Source organism: Pinus tabuliformis, chromosome 9, assembly GCF_031772625.1.
Source record: "Pinus tabuliformis cultivar Carrire ecotype Pingquan chromosome 9, CPIR1, whole genome shotgun sequence".
NCBI classification, from domain to species: domain Eukaryota; kingdom Viridiplantae; phylum Streptophyta; class Pinopsida; order Pinales; family Pinaceae; genus Pinus; species Pinus tabuliformis.
Genome location: NC_142307.1, coordinates 388481292 through 388495953, shown reverse-complemented (window position 1 = coordinate 388495953; position 14662 = coordinate 388481292). Strand labels below are relative to the sequence as shown.

At 36.3% G+C, this 14662-nt stretch overlaps 1 pseudogene; it reads left to right on the top strand.

Moving 5' to 3' along the window:
- The first annotated feature begins 7778 nt into the window (after window positions 1-7778).
- On the top strand, window positions 7779-9958 carry LOC149148780 (brassinosteroid-responsive RING protein 1 pseudogene; annotated as a pseudogene).
- Window positions 9959-14662: the final 4704 nt, after the last annotated feature.

The following is a 14662-nucleotide window of genomic DNA, read 5'->3' as shown; positions in this document are numbered from 1 at the left end:
AGTGTAAGTGTAGGGTTTACTATCATCCATCTCTCAATGTATTTAAATATTAATTTACTAATTTCTTTTTAAAAAATTAATATCATATTCTTTTTATAAGAAATAAAAGTAAAATAATAATATTCCTTTTATAAGAAATAAAAGTAAAATAATAATATTTTATTAAAATAGAAAACAAGTGTACACCAATTTCAAAAGTAAATGGTTAAAAAATAAAAGCAAAATAATAATATTTTATTAAAATAGAAAACAATTGTATATCAATTTCATAAGTAAATGGTTTTTTTTTTCCAAGGAAAAAATCGAACTTTTTATTAAAAATAAAAAGTTACAAGCATATGCAAAAAGCATTCATTTTAGCTGTGTGGGTAAAAATCACACAGCCTGCAATATACAGCACTGCCTAAAGGCATGTAAAAGAGAGCTGCTCCATTTTCCGGAATGCAGCCCAGAGAAAAACCCTGCTGACCTAAGTCTTCCTGCCCTTCTTCTTCTCCACTTTTCGCCAACCATCCGTGTTGGGAGGGGAGTCAAGAACGGCTAGCTGGTTTTCCATCGTACACATTGGTTGTTCCTTATCTGAATCCGATCCTTCAGGGCTGTGACTTCGTTTATTACCACCTGCTTCCATCTGGGTCTCTTGTTCCTTTCCCTCATCTGTCTCCTTATCCTTATTATCCTGATCCTTTTCGTTTGCTGAATTTTGTTCTTCTTTTTTTGCTGTTGCTGTCTTCTTATATACGGCATCTATGTTCTGCCATCCTTTCTGCTTCCTTTGCTGTTGTTTACTCTTATTTTGATTTGGACATGCATTGTACAGATGTCCAGTTTGTTGACATCCCCGGCATCTAAAGGCAGTATTCTCATAGTCGAGGGATTGTTTCCACTGTGTATTATTGAAATTCAGAATGATGCTCTCAGGTAGTCCTCGGCTGAGATCTACCTCAACGCATATTCTGGCAAAAGTAAATATTCCTTTCATATATCGATCTCCATCTAACTTTAATGTTCTCCCCAGGGTATTTCCAATTGCTATTAGCACCTTTGCATGCCAAAAATGCAAAGGGAGATTGTGCAGCCTAACCCATACTGGCATCCTTGATACCACCATGGTGTTGGCATCGAAATCAGAAAACCAAGGTACAATGAAAAGTCCAGCACTGCCCCAGAACCATGGCCCTTGGTTGAGAACTGTTTCCCGTTCTTCTTCTGTCTCAAAGCATACTATAAAAAACCCTTTTGGGTATAGGTAGATTTGGCAATTTTTTGTCCAAGTCGAATAGATCCATTGATACAGTGCATCAGTTTTAGGCCAAAAACCATTAAATCTACAAATAACTGCTTTTTTCTGTAAATCTGAATGTATTTCTTTTACCTCTGGTATTTCGATGGAGATAGATGGGATCTCTGGTAGCTGATCTACAATGTACTGCCCCGGAGGTTCGTTGACAGCTGTGGGAATTTTTCCTTTGCCTTTCACTGCTTCCTTAAAAGACCCTTTGTTTTGTGAGCTAGTTCCAGCGTTTTCGGCTCCACCTCTTATTCTCATATTGAGAATGATTGTGGAGCCTGGCTTGATGTTGTATTCTTGCATGGTTCTGCCTTCCTGTAGCGATCTGCCCTCATTTAACAGGTGTTGTTCCTTACCCGGGTAGCCAGTCTGATCAGCGATCTTGTTCTTCAGATCTGAGACCCTGTCGCCGTCATAAATCCAGATCACGCTTGTGGTTCCTTTTGGCGTTTTAACAAAGATTTGGTATCCAGACCTGGCAATCTGGGATGACTCTGTTCTGGGCATATTTGGCCCCTGAATATAGGCTTGATCGAGGTCGATCTGGTGCCTCAGATCATTCTGTGGTCGGATATGGCCTAGATCGTATGGATCTGAACCAAACCTATTCTGATTGAGCCTCCCTTCAGAAGCTGATTGCCAGATCGGCCGTTGGATGCCGTCCCTCGTTGGGGCCAAGGGAGGCATATGATCTGAACTCGCGCTGAGGCTCATCTTTTGATTATTTGCCAGATCCGCTAGATAAGGACCAGATCTGTTGACATGGAGAGCGAGGGAGAGCGGATCCGTTTCATGCCACCTCGAAGAACCAAAAAAGGACAGAGAAATTGCCATTCGGCTCTGTTTCCCATTTCCGCCATCAAAACAAAACAACCAGGGTAGATCACCCTTTAAAGAGGGCGAAACAATCTGTTGCTGTGTGTGATTCGAAAGATTTAAAGCATAAAACCCCTGACAACGAAGAGGGGTGTCCAGATTCGCCCTGAGGAAAACGATACATGTCGAAAAGGGGAAGAAAAAATCAAAAACCTGATTGCTATGGTTCAAAACCTGTTTCATCCTTCCGTCAAGGGCCCCAAGCCACGTCTTGAATTTATCTTGCAGCGCAATGTGGCTCGCAGGCAGTCCCCAATCCGTCCCTGCATCATCCGTAACTGCGACGGCGGCAATAAACCCTGCAGAAACCCTATACGCACGAAGTCCTGCCATCCTCTCCTGATCGAACCTTCATAAGTAAATGGTTAAAAAATGAAAACATCAATTTCATAAGTAAATGGTTAAAAAATGAAAACAAAATAATAATATTTTATTAAAATAGAAAACAATTGTATATCAGATTCATAAGTAAAGGGTTAAAAAGTACTTTATAATTATAAAATTAATATAAGATGTAATAGAGTTAAAAATATTTTATAATTATAAAATTAAAATTTAATAAAAAGTTAATATAAGATATAATTTAAAAAATGAAAAGCAATTTTTTTTTTAAATAAACACTTAAATTTTTTTTTAGTGTAAAGGATGTTGAAATTTTTTCCTCAGCTATTTATAATTTTTATAATATTTTATTAATGTCATATATTGAGATTTGATATATTTAAAGATAAATGGAATCAAGTAAAGAGAATATAAAAACACTTAACAGCAAGTTGTTGAGAGTAAAAACAAGGCCATTTATAAGATATTTTTATGTAAAGTAAGGCTATACCAAATATAGGCATTAATAAAGCTATATTTAATATAGGCATTAATAAATTGGTTAGATCTAGACAAAAAAATTGAAACCCTGGTTACTAATAAGATTCTAGTTAGATTGATAAGACATACAATTGTTTGAAAAATGGGTATAGAAGAATAAAATTGCCTAATGGATAAAATATGTGAAAAGTCATATACAAAAATATTGGAAGGAGAAAATTAATGAAGAAAACAAGCTTAAAAATTAACAATACTATATACACAATCTCAATAAGCAAAAGAGATCAAAGTACAAAACTACTTAAAACTTAATACCGTATGATGTAAAAAAACACACAACACAGTTACAAACCAACTGAGAAATGTTAAAATCTCTAATAGAAAGATTTTAACAACATAAAGACCACTAGGAGAAGAAGTCATATAGTTCAACATATTTTATACATAATTTTAAAAATCAACGAATTTAAAGTAAATATATTAAATTTATTTGAATTCATCGAATAGCTAGAGAATTAAATTTGTCTTAATCTAATAAAAATTATTGCTTTAAATGAATATGAGTTATATTCCCTATTACAAGTAAGCCACAATCTTGCTTGGAATGGTCATTAAATAGGATGTGTTGGCATGTATGTCTTCTTGAAATGGTCATTAAATGGGATGCAATGAAATGTGCCTTGCATTTGCAAGTGCCTCCATCAAATGTATGCTCTTTATACCCTTCATATTTGTTGAAATATGTGCTCAATATGCCTCCATCAATTGTATGCTCTTTATACTCTTTATATTTGTTGAAACAACAAGTGCTCAATATTGGTGGTAATGGTCATTGGAATGATTTTGTGAATACCTTATTAGTCACCATAATGGTTATCCCATTGTAGCTATGCATTCACCCTTCCATAATTCTAGGTGATTCTTCACATTATATTGGTAGTAATGTTTGTTGGAATGATTTTGTGAATGCCTCATTAGTCACCATAATGGTTATCCCAATGTAGCTATGCATTCACCCTTCCACAATTCTAGGTGCTTTTTCACATTTTATGAATGGTGCTAGAGATAAATGTTGTTGGATACATGTACTCCTAGTATAGTGGAACTTATTGAACTTGAACCCATGACCTCTCAGTAATTTCTACTTTGAAATGAGGTAGTTCAAACCATATTTTTAAAAACCGGCCGGTTCATTGGGTGACCGGGTCAAACCGGATAAAAAAACCCAGTTGAAGGGTCTATTTCGCCCAAAATTCACAAAAACCGGCCTTAACTAGCAGGTTTTTGGTCAAACCGGCCAGTTCTATCCTAAACCGATCGGTTCATTGCCAGGCCAGCTATGGACCCCACAAAATGCAGTTTTGTGAGTTTTGGAGCTGTTTTGAGGGATATTTAGGGTTGTTTTCCTCCAAAAACAACACCCCCCAACAAGAAAAGCATGCCTACCCTCTCATTTGCCTAACACATCTCAACCTTAGCAATGTTGGCAATTAATTGTAATGTTAAATTCTTAAAGTAAAAATGACATTTCCTTTATTTTTCATTTTCATCCTTTTACTTAAATTTTTAACATTACCATGAAATGACTCACGATGTTTGAGAGTGGTTTCGACCTCACTGGATTTCATATGGAGAAACTAGAATTTTAGATTTCACTCAAAATTCAGCAGACTTAATGGTTTTCAGTGTTTCATGGTTTGGGGGTTTGCAATGTTTCCATTTGATTCTATCATGTGTGAGGGTATGAGATTGACATTTAATCAAGAACATGAAGTCCTTTAAGAACTTTGATGTTTGTGTTGTTGATTGTTGAACTTTGTTGATGTTGGTGGTATTGATTGTTGAACTCCTCTACCATGGCCTTAACAAAAATGTACCCTTCACTCAAAGGAAAACAACTAGTTAGGCATGCTAATTTTTTTCTACCACATTATAAGGTTGAGGAGATGAACCCTTCACTCAAACCAAAATCATTGGTTATGCATGTTAAACTTTTTCAATTTCTATCATGTTATAAGGTTGAGTAATCCAAGTCTGAAGACTTTGAGCTAGATAATGTTTATGTATCTCTTGTTGATGATCCCATTTCTAGTAGCGCTGAATCAATGATGAGTTTCATGAGTGACCATGTTGATAAGTGATTTGTAGTTTTGATGTCTATTTTTGCTACTACTACTACTACTAAAGTTGCAGAAGAGTTTTAGGAGTCCTCAAACTTTGAGCCATATTATTTATGTAGTTCATGTTGATGGTCCCTTGTCTAGTAGTGGTGATGACTTTGATCATGATGAGGAGTGACCATGTTGTTGATCACTGATATGTAGACTTGTAGTAGGTCAGTGGCCCCATAGCTTAGAGCATTGTTTTTAGACTCTAGAGGCCATTTAGAGCTTCATTGCTTATGTATTTTGTTGTTGATATGTATTGCACTCCATTTTGATAGATTCACCTTTACATGGAATATAGATGAACAAGCTTTGCATATTTTGTCTCTATTGGCTTGGAATCACGGTTTTAAATCTTAAAAATAGTTTTTTCATTAAAAGTTATTTATTTAATGTATTTTTTTAAAAACAGGTTTATTGAGATTTGACCAGTCCTGGTTTGACCGGTTCCAATTTGAAACTTGGTTTATTTGGTGGACCGGTTCGGTCACCTGTTCCGATTTTTAAACTATGGTTCAAACCAATTGAGCTCTCTCTCTCTCACACAGACACTCATTGACTCACACAAACACAAACACACATGCACATAGTTCAATGAGTTAGCTCATCCAATTGTTGCCAATATTATTAGAGATTTGATTGTTACCAATATTATTAGAGATTTGACTAATTCTATGCTAGCAAATACTTAATTATTAGTGCACCAATTTAAAACAACATATTTACGAAATATTCTATCCATAAATATGAGAAAACATACTTAAACTTTTTACAAAATTTTCTAGTATTTATATATGTATAACAAATTAAATTGAAAATAAAATTATTAATTCAAAAATTTAAATAATATAAATATGGTATAAATCCTAATTTATTCAATCAAATAATTTAATAGAAAATCAATCAAATAATTTAATTATATATATATGTGAATGTTTATGGTTTTAAATTCATTTTACATATCTTTTTTACCCTCATTTTTATTAAAATTAAAATTTATTTATCTCTTTTTATTTAATTTTAAAATCTTTTTCCATATTTTCCTTATAATACATCTTCCCGATAAATTCAATATTCTATTATGTATCTCTTGACCCATATGTAAAACAAAACTTATTATTATATTACTGGTTTAGAATCTACCTTTTAATTTTAATATATTCTTTTCCAAATCTCAATTTTATATTATTTATCTCTTTACCTTTATGTAATTAATAAACCAAAACATGTTATATTTACTTTTTATTTTCGCTTTGGTTTAAAATTTTCCATTTTTGTTTTAATATATTCTTTTCCAAATCTCACAAACTAGTTTCATATCTCATAAGCAATTACACTTAACTTTATCATAAAACAACCTCTTACACTTAACTTTATCATAAAACAATCTCTAATTATATTTACTAGAAACTAATTCAATCCAAACTTCGCCATACAATATCAATATTATTTCTGGAAGGTTCATTTTAGAGGGGCCAAAGATAAAATAACTTTGTTACTTTGTTTAAACCATACATTAAAGTGAACCACTTTTTAGGTGTGGATTGCTTCCCTTAGCTCACATTCACCAACTTTGTCTAATCCATATGCTAGAGAGGAATTGTAGATGTGGACTACTCCCATTAGCCTACCTTCCCCATTTATACTAGTTTAACCTTTTTCTAGAATAATCTTTGCTTAAACAATACACTAGAGGGAATCACTTTGTAGGTGTGGACTACTCCCTTAGCCTTCATTCCCCATTCATACGAGGTTAAACCTTTTTGTAAACCCATCATATTCATTATGAGCTGGCTTATGTTAAAGGATCAATGATCCTTTAGCCAAATTTAGAATCCTCTTAATATTGACCGACCAAAGAATAATGGTGGTTGTGGTTAGTAAAAACTTTATTTTTAACATTAATGTTCATGATCCTTTAGCCAAATTTAGAATCCTCTTAATATTGACCAAAGAATAATGGTAGTTGTGGTTAGTAAAAACTTTATTTTTTACATGAAAAAAACTTTAGAGGGAAGTGAAAATGAATGGATCATCATGGAAACATTTACTGCTACTTTAAAAAAAACCTTAAAAAGTGTGCGCTTAGTTGGTGGAGACTTGCTTTCTCTCAGAGCCCGACAAATGCAGAGTCATGGACTTTCACCTTTACCCCTATTGCAAGTATTTTATTGGATACTTTTGAAAGATGTGATTTGAAAAGTGACCACACACTTAAGTAAAATTGTAACCCATTAACTTATGTAATACAGCGTAAGCAGATCTTATCACATTCACAAAATGAATGTCTTGTAAACATCAAGCTATATTTGAAACTTTAATATGGAATCAAACTATGCCCTACAGGCTACAGATATCAGTTTATTTGTCTATCTGCCATACTGACTGCCGGCCCAATTCCATTGGCACAGCACCAATTTCTATACCATGAAAAGACAGCATCCCTAGCAGCCATTGATCTTAAGAGAAAAAAGTTTTACTCTACATACCCTGGTATGAAATCAGCTTCCATTAATAATAATTAAGGGTATGATGAGCTCTTGACACAAAGTTTATTATCTGCCAAACTCAACCTCAGTGGATGTCAATTCCAGTCACATCAATTCCTCACACCCACCTCCAATTGTCTCTGGAAAGACGTTTGGGTGGGGTGTAGCCAGTGTCAGTGCACAAGAGAAAAGTAGCCTCAGAAACCCCTTAAAAGGGCATGCAGGGCTCCTTGCAACCTCCCCCTTCCCGCTTCCCTTCACTTCTTTTCTCCGCGTGCCTTGCCAGGCTGCCCTGTTGTTCATTGGATTCCTCTCTTTCTTCTTTTCATTCCCTGAGGTTTTGCTTCGCAGTAAGCAAAATTTTGACTCTCTCTATTGCTCATGCGAGATTTTGCTTCGCTGTAAGCAAAATTAAATTCTGACTCTCTCTCTCTATCATTCGGGTGATTTTGCAGGGAGGAATTTGGTATCTCAGTTTTTGGCAGCTCTGTTTTACTGATTAAGCTGCCAAATCTCGTTTGGGTGGTTAACCTCATATATCTATTCTGCAAATTTTGGACCTGCAGACCATTTTATTTTGGGTCACCAAGTTCATTTGGGTTGGCTGGAATCTGCCATAGGCGGATTTCTGGGACTGTTTTTTCACTCTTCGGCTCAAAATCTGCTGTTTATGCTACTGAAAGTAAGTCACAGTCTTCTTCATCTCATCTCAAGTAGGTCCGTTGAAATCTGTTATATTTTGTGCGTAGAGTGAGATTTCACAGGCGGTATACTTTTGTAGGTCTCTTAAAATGTGTTGTATACTGGTTTTCTAAGCTCAAATCTCTTGTGGGTTTGCGTTTTTTGACCTCATTCTGTGCTCGGGCTAGTTTTTAGGCTCAAAACCCCACCTGGGGCAGTTTAAAATCGCCGTTTTTTGCAGAATACCATGTCATCTAGGCGTAACCCATCTCAATCCGCTTAAATCTGCTCTTTAGGTGGCCAATTTTGTGTGAAACCTTGTTCTACTTCTCTTCAAAGACTAGATTTTAAAACCCACAGTCAAGTGGGTCGTTTGGAAATTAGATTATTTGTGTTTAATTTCTGTACTCGGTCCGACCCATCTCTTTTGGCGTGGATCTGCTAGTTATTTCTTATCCTGGTCATACTAAATTTGCAAAATCTTGCTTCCACTGATTCTGTAACTTCAACCCCTTTCCGGGTGTGGTGATTCAGGGCTTCCGAGAGAAATGTTGTCATAGTTGCTATTTTTACCTGCACATGACCTTCATTTTATAAACTTCGGCCTTGTTTTGGCGTGGGTTTGGAATTACTGAATTAGAACCGTAACAGGGGCCGCTGGTGTGGATTTGGGCTTGAGACATTTACATAATGGGATTCCCGGCAGAATATTCAGGGTTTATTATCTCCAAAATACTATTCAATGCAGTTTTTTTGCTGTCAACAATCAGAAATGGTATATGTTGGTTCCTCAGATCTATAGGGTTGGCTGATTTACTGGAGTCCGACGTCACATGGGCTGATCTGCCAGAAAATTCAGTGGATGCTGCTTCCAGCGTTTCTGCAGAGATGATCAGAAAGTGCCTTCCTGTTATAGAATATGGCATGTTAGCAGACAGATTTGGGGAATCTGACGCTGTTACTTGTGCCGTTTGTCTCAACGAGTTTGAGAACTCAGATGAGATTCGCCAATTGACGAACTGCTGCCACATCTTTCACAAGAATTGCTTGGACAAATGGCTTGAACACGACCAGAAAACTTGCCCTCTGTGCAGATCTTGTTTAATGTCGGAGGTTGTTGAAGAGGAGGTAACAGAAGAGTCCTGGGCTGTGGAACGGTTGTTATACTTGTTTGGGGAGGACTTAGTGTTTCAATCATAGCATTCAGCCTTTAATAAACACACTCATTTGGTCATTTTTACTGTAAAAGAGTTAAAAGCTAGTTATGGCATAGCTAGGTCGCAGAAAAATTTGACTAGTATGGCCATTTTAACTGTAAATACAGTATCGACTCTGGTAGTTGTATATAGACAGACAGGTATATGTAGCATCCGGGCCGGGGAATGGGGATTGGTGTTAAATATGGTGCCTTTTTGAGGCTTGGGGTTCATAATGGACTGCAGGTTTTGGCACCATAGAGGAATATGTTTAAGGTTTAGTGTAGGGATCACGCTGTTTGACACTAGCATTTGTAATATTGTACTTTGGGAGAAATTTCAACACATGTAAATGGAATCATTGGTGGGGGAAATTGGTGAGAGATTGTGAGTTTCATCTGCAGGCAATTTATCTTATCTAGATTTATGTTCATTTTATTGAGCTGCCCATTCAAATTGCTGATACGTGCCATTTTCTTATCTTATGTACACACAATTTTCTGAACCTTAAAATTCCTTAAAATCATGACGCTGTAACATATTATTGAATACCTTCAATATACGTAAAAATATTTTAGCTCTGGAAAATCAAATAGGCCATACATACGGTATTGTTTTCAGAAATCCCATCATCTTTCACAATTGCAAAAAAACACAACGGTAAAATCACAAGATCCCTATGAGGGGAAAATCATAGGCAGATAAACTCTGATGATATAAAATTCATAAGTGGGTAGTTTGGGCCTCCCAATCCAGGTGAGAACTTGGAGGCCCTCCAGCCACAGCAAGAACTTAGGTCCTGAATATAAGGCGTTTAAGCCTTGAGCTTTGCCACCTCAAAATAAAAAATTAAATTTGCAAGCCGAACATACCAGTCTTTCTTCGTGATTGCAATTTGAGGAAGGAAATTTGACCATTGAAGTTGATCAGGAAGGGCATTGTATGCTTCAAAAACTGACATGAACAAATACAAACTCTGTTTCACAGGCGTCTAAATTCTGTTTTATGTAAGTTTCCGCCATAAAACCATTAATTGACTTTTTGTTGTATTTCACAGGCGTCTAAATTCTGTTTTATGTAAGTTTCCGCCATAAAACCATTAATTGACTTTTTGTTGGCTTTGTTTAGGACAGTTGTTTCATATTTGAAGTTGCAGGCTACATCTAATTCTGGTAATATTGTAAGGGTGTTTTAAATGACATCATGAACATATAAAAGATTACCGCATACTGACATTAATTCTTACATGTTGTTGATCACATTGGTAGGGTATCACGGCTAAACATCCATGAAAACAGTGTTTTCTGAAGGAAATCACTTACATAAATTGTTGTCTTTTTAAGACGTTTACACGGGATTCATAACCTAGCAGGATGAGGAGATTGAATTGAATGTCTTTGAAGATGCCCAGGTAAAAAACTTGTGGTTTATGTCTATGTCACAAGGTTCATCGAACTTTAATCTTTAACCCCTTGAGGTTTGAATTTTGGCGAAATTTTTTGAGGTTTGGTGAACCTCATGGAACTTCATAGCCATTGACCAAGTCTATAAATCAAAAGTGAAAACCTCATGTCACAACTCAAGCTTGTAATTTATCGTTGCAGTGTCTATGTTCGTGATAACATTTTTGATGTTTACTGATGTTGATTTATTACTATTTTATCTTATAATTCATTATATATAGATGAACCTAATGGCGAACCTCAACTACACTTCATCAAAAAATTTGAACTCAAACCAAACCCGAACTCGAACTTGAACCATGTGACATTGGTTTATGTGAATAAGCACCGATTGGAAGTTTTGCACAGGTACCATCCCTAGAAGCAGTATGGAATCTGTATCACTGTGTTTGAGTCAATTATGGCAGTGATTGCGGAATGTTGTCTATGACATCTGTATCACTGTGTATGTAAATTAGGGTTTGCATGGTCTGAATGGTATGGTTTGTCAGTTTATTCAGTTTGGAGTAACCCAACACCATCTCAATGGTGTGGTATTTCCGTGTGCTTAGTTTGGAGTAGCACAACACCATCTCTAATACCAAGATGTAGGGTCCAGTCTCCAGTGCCCTACTTTATGCGAATATCTGAACTAAAATTTTCGTCCAAGAATACGTGTTTTACCAAATTCACTGTCTATTTTCCTTAGTTTGACATGGTTCCTTAATATAATGTTGTCTAAAGGAATCATTTGGTGTACATTGTCCAAGTAGCCAATTAATGGTATGATATTGCTGTATCCTCAGTGTAGTAGGGTAATCCAACACCATGGTCCATCTATAAAAGGCACTCTACCATGGTGCTGAGCAGTTTATGTGTTGAATGACGGTACAATGCCACTGTAGTATAGGTTGCGTTGTGTGTATGTTGCGAATGAAGGTGGTATTAGACATTTCAGTGGAGTGATTTGGATAGTTTTTGCAGGAATGGGAGATTATAGGCATTCTAATGCCACTGTAGTATAGATTGCGTTGTGTGTAGGTGCGAATGAAGGTGGTATTAGAAATTTCAGTGTAGTGATTTGGATAGTTTTTGCAGGAATGGGAGATTATAGGCATTCTAATGCCACTGTCGTATAGGTTGCGTTGTGTGTATGTGCGAATGAAGGTGGTATTAGACATTTCAGTGTAGTGATTTGGATTGTTTTTGCAGGAATGGGAGATTATAGGCATTCTAATTCATCAGTTTTACTAGCAAAGAAGCCCAAAAATCTTAGTACCGGACTTAGGAATAATGTTACTCTTAATTGTGTAAATTGAAGACTCTAGATGCAAAAGAGGAAGTGGAAAAGTGGAGTTTGCTTTGCTGCTTGAAACTTTTTTAAGTACGGCAAAGATGTCTAATTTATGATCTTGTAAGATTCAGTTATCTTTGTCAAAGTAGCATGAACGCCTTGCTTTTTCCCACTTGCCCATGGTATTGTTGGTTTGAAAGCATATGATTAGACATAACAAAGGGAGAAAAGCAATTGATAAGGATATTTATTCATGCATTAAAGTAAATTGTACGTGGGAAATTCATCTTGAAATGGATGATTAGCTTTTTATGATTGATTTATGAATTCTTTTGGAGGTTTACTAAGTCCTGCAGAAGGTCACATCTTAACAGATGCTTTCTGTTTGAATGGTCATTGTTATGCAGATATCTTCCCCACTGGGCATCTTGCACATGATGCATAGTCGAGGATGGGTGCCTTGCAAAGGATGGATGGTTGAGAATGGCCGCTCTGTACTATGTAAGTTTTATCTTACCTGTTTGGTTAATATGCTTTATCAATTCTATTACATAAAAAGAAATGTACAGTAATGAGAGGATATTACAAAAAAAAAAAACAAAAAAGCTGACAGCAGATAGGCTGTTGCCACAATGTGGATTAATGACCTTGTAATACTGTGCTCCAAATCGAAAACCAAAAGCATAAAAAATTTAAGAAACTGCATGGCATAGACCTAAAACCTTACCTTTACAAAACACTGGCCATCATATGAGGGAGCATCATGAGCTTGACAGAGAAACCAAAACACAAACCATCTGTTTACTACTAAGGCAACTTGCAAAGGAGCAGCATGTACCTGAGAAAAAAAATCAGAGATTTATACCCATAAACTGCCAAAAAGGGTGTGCAGGAAAAAACACACATACCCCAATGCATAATGAACAATGTTATGAGAACTGGACTGAACTGGTCAGGACCAGCCAGTCCGACTGGTTGGAGGGTGAAACCGGTTCAGACTGGTGAGCCAGATCTTTTTGGCTGGTTTGGTACCGAGCCGGCCTGTTCTTGTACGGAACTGGCCGGTTTGGTACTGAACTAGCCTTTTTTCAATGAATCGGCTGGTTCAGTACTGAACTGGCTCGTTTTATACAATGCTATGAAGGACCCTTTGAATGCAATTTTTTTAAGTAATGATTTAAGACTGGGGAAACTTAGTATTTGATCATTTTGTCCTACTATAATGCTATGCAATTAATGGTAATGTTAAATTCTTAAAGTAAAAGTGAAAAGGAGAGTGTCACTTTTACTTAAATTTTTAACATTACCATAAATTGACTCAAGATGTTTGAGAGTGGTTTCGAACTCATTGGATTTCATACGGAGAAAGTAGAATTGTAGATTCCACTCAAAATCCACTAGACATAACGGTCTTTTAGGATTTCAGAATTGGGGGGATTGCAATGTTTCCATTGGATTTTGTCATGTATGTGGGTATGGAATTAGCATTTAATCAAGAACACCAATCCCTCTATTTTACCTTGATGTTAGTGGCATTGATTGTTAAACTCCTCTATGATGATACTACTAAAAATGTAGCCATCACTCAAACAAAATCTTAAATTGCATGCTAAGCATTTTCTATCTTATTCTAATGCTTAGAGGGTGATATTGATAACAGAGATACCAATATAGGAAATTTTTTTTATGATATGCAAGTATTTGTTGTCGCATGAATTTTTTTTGGGTGCTAGAGGCCGTCTAGGGCCTGTTTGTTGATGCCCAAGCTACAATAAGCAAAACAAGAGTGGGAACCCTCTACGGGTAGCACATAGAGAGTTGAGACCAAATGAAGAGTTGAATGACCTGGATCCTCTCATTATCCCATAGGATCATTGCAATCTTCTCCGGAGGACACCATAGTGGCGCCCATATCTTCAAGAGGGAACCAAGAAACAGCAAAAGCCCTCTTCAAATCCAATGCAATGCCTAAAGCCAACCTGTCAATAGAAAAATCTACCGTCATAGCAAGATTCAATTCCAGGGCTGTGAAGCCCCAAGCTGTGTCAGAGATCTCTGGGCTCACCTCTTATTCCACAATAGCTATTATTTTGGCCTTGCCTAGCCTCCTGCCTGCATTGCTGTACAAGTTGGCAAATCCTTGCTAGGTCTTGGGGCAGGGCATGCAGGAGTAAGAGGGAGGCAAATACCTCTCCTCCCATTTTCCATATCTCAGCAACTTTTACTTCCCTGATTATATTATAGATCTATTCTATTTTTTGGGCCTGTTTTCCCATATCTCGACTGGATGCAGCCCATCCTAGAAACAGTTTTGGTGGAGCTTGAAATGACATCTTGGACTTAATCAAGATCTATTCATGTTTATCTAGAGCCATCATTCATTAACTGCCCTAGACCGTTAATATA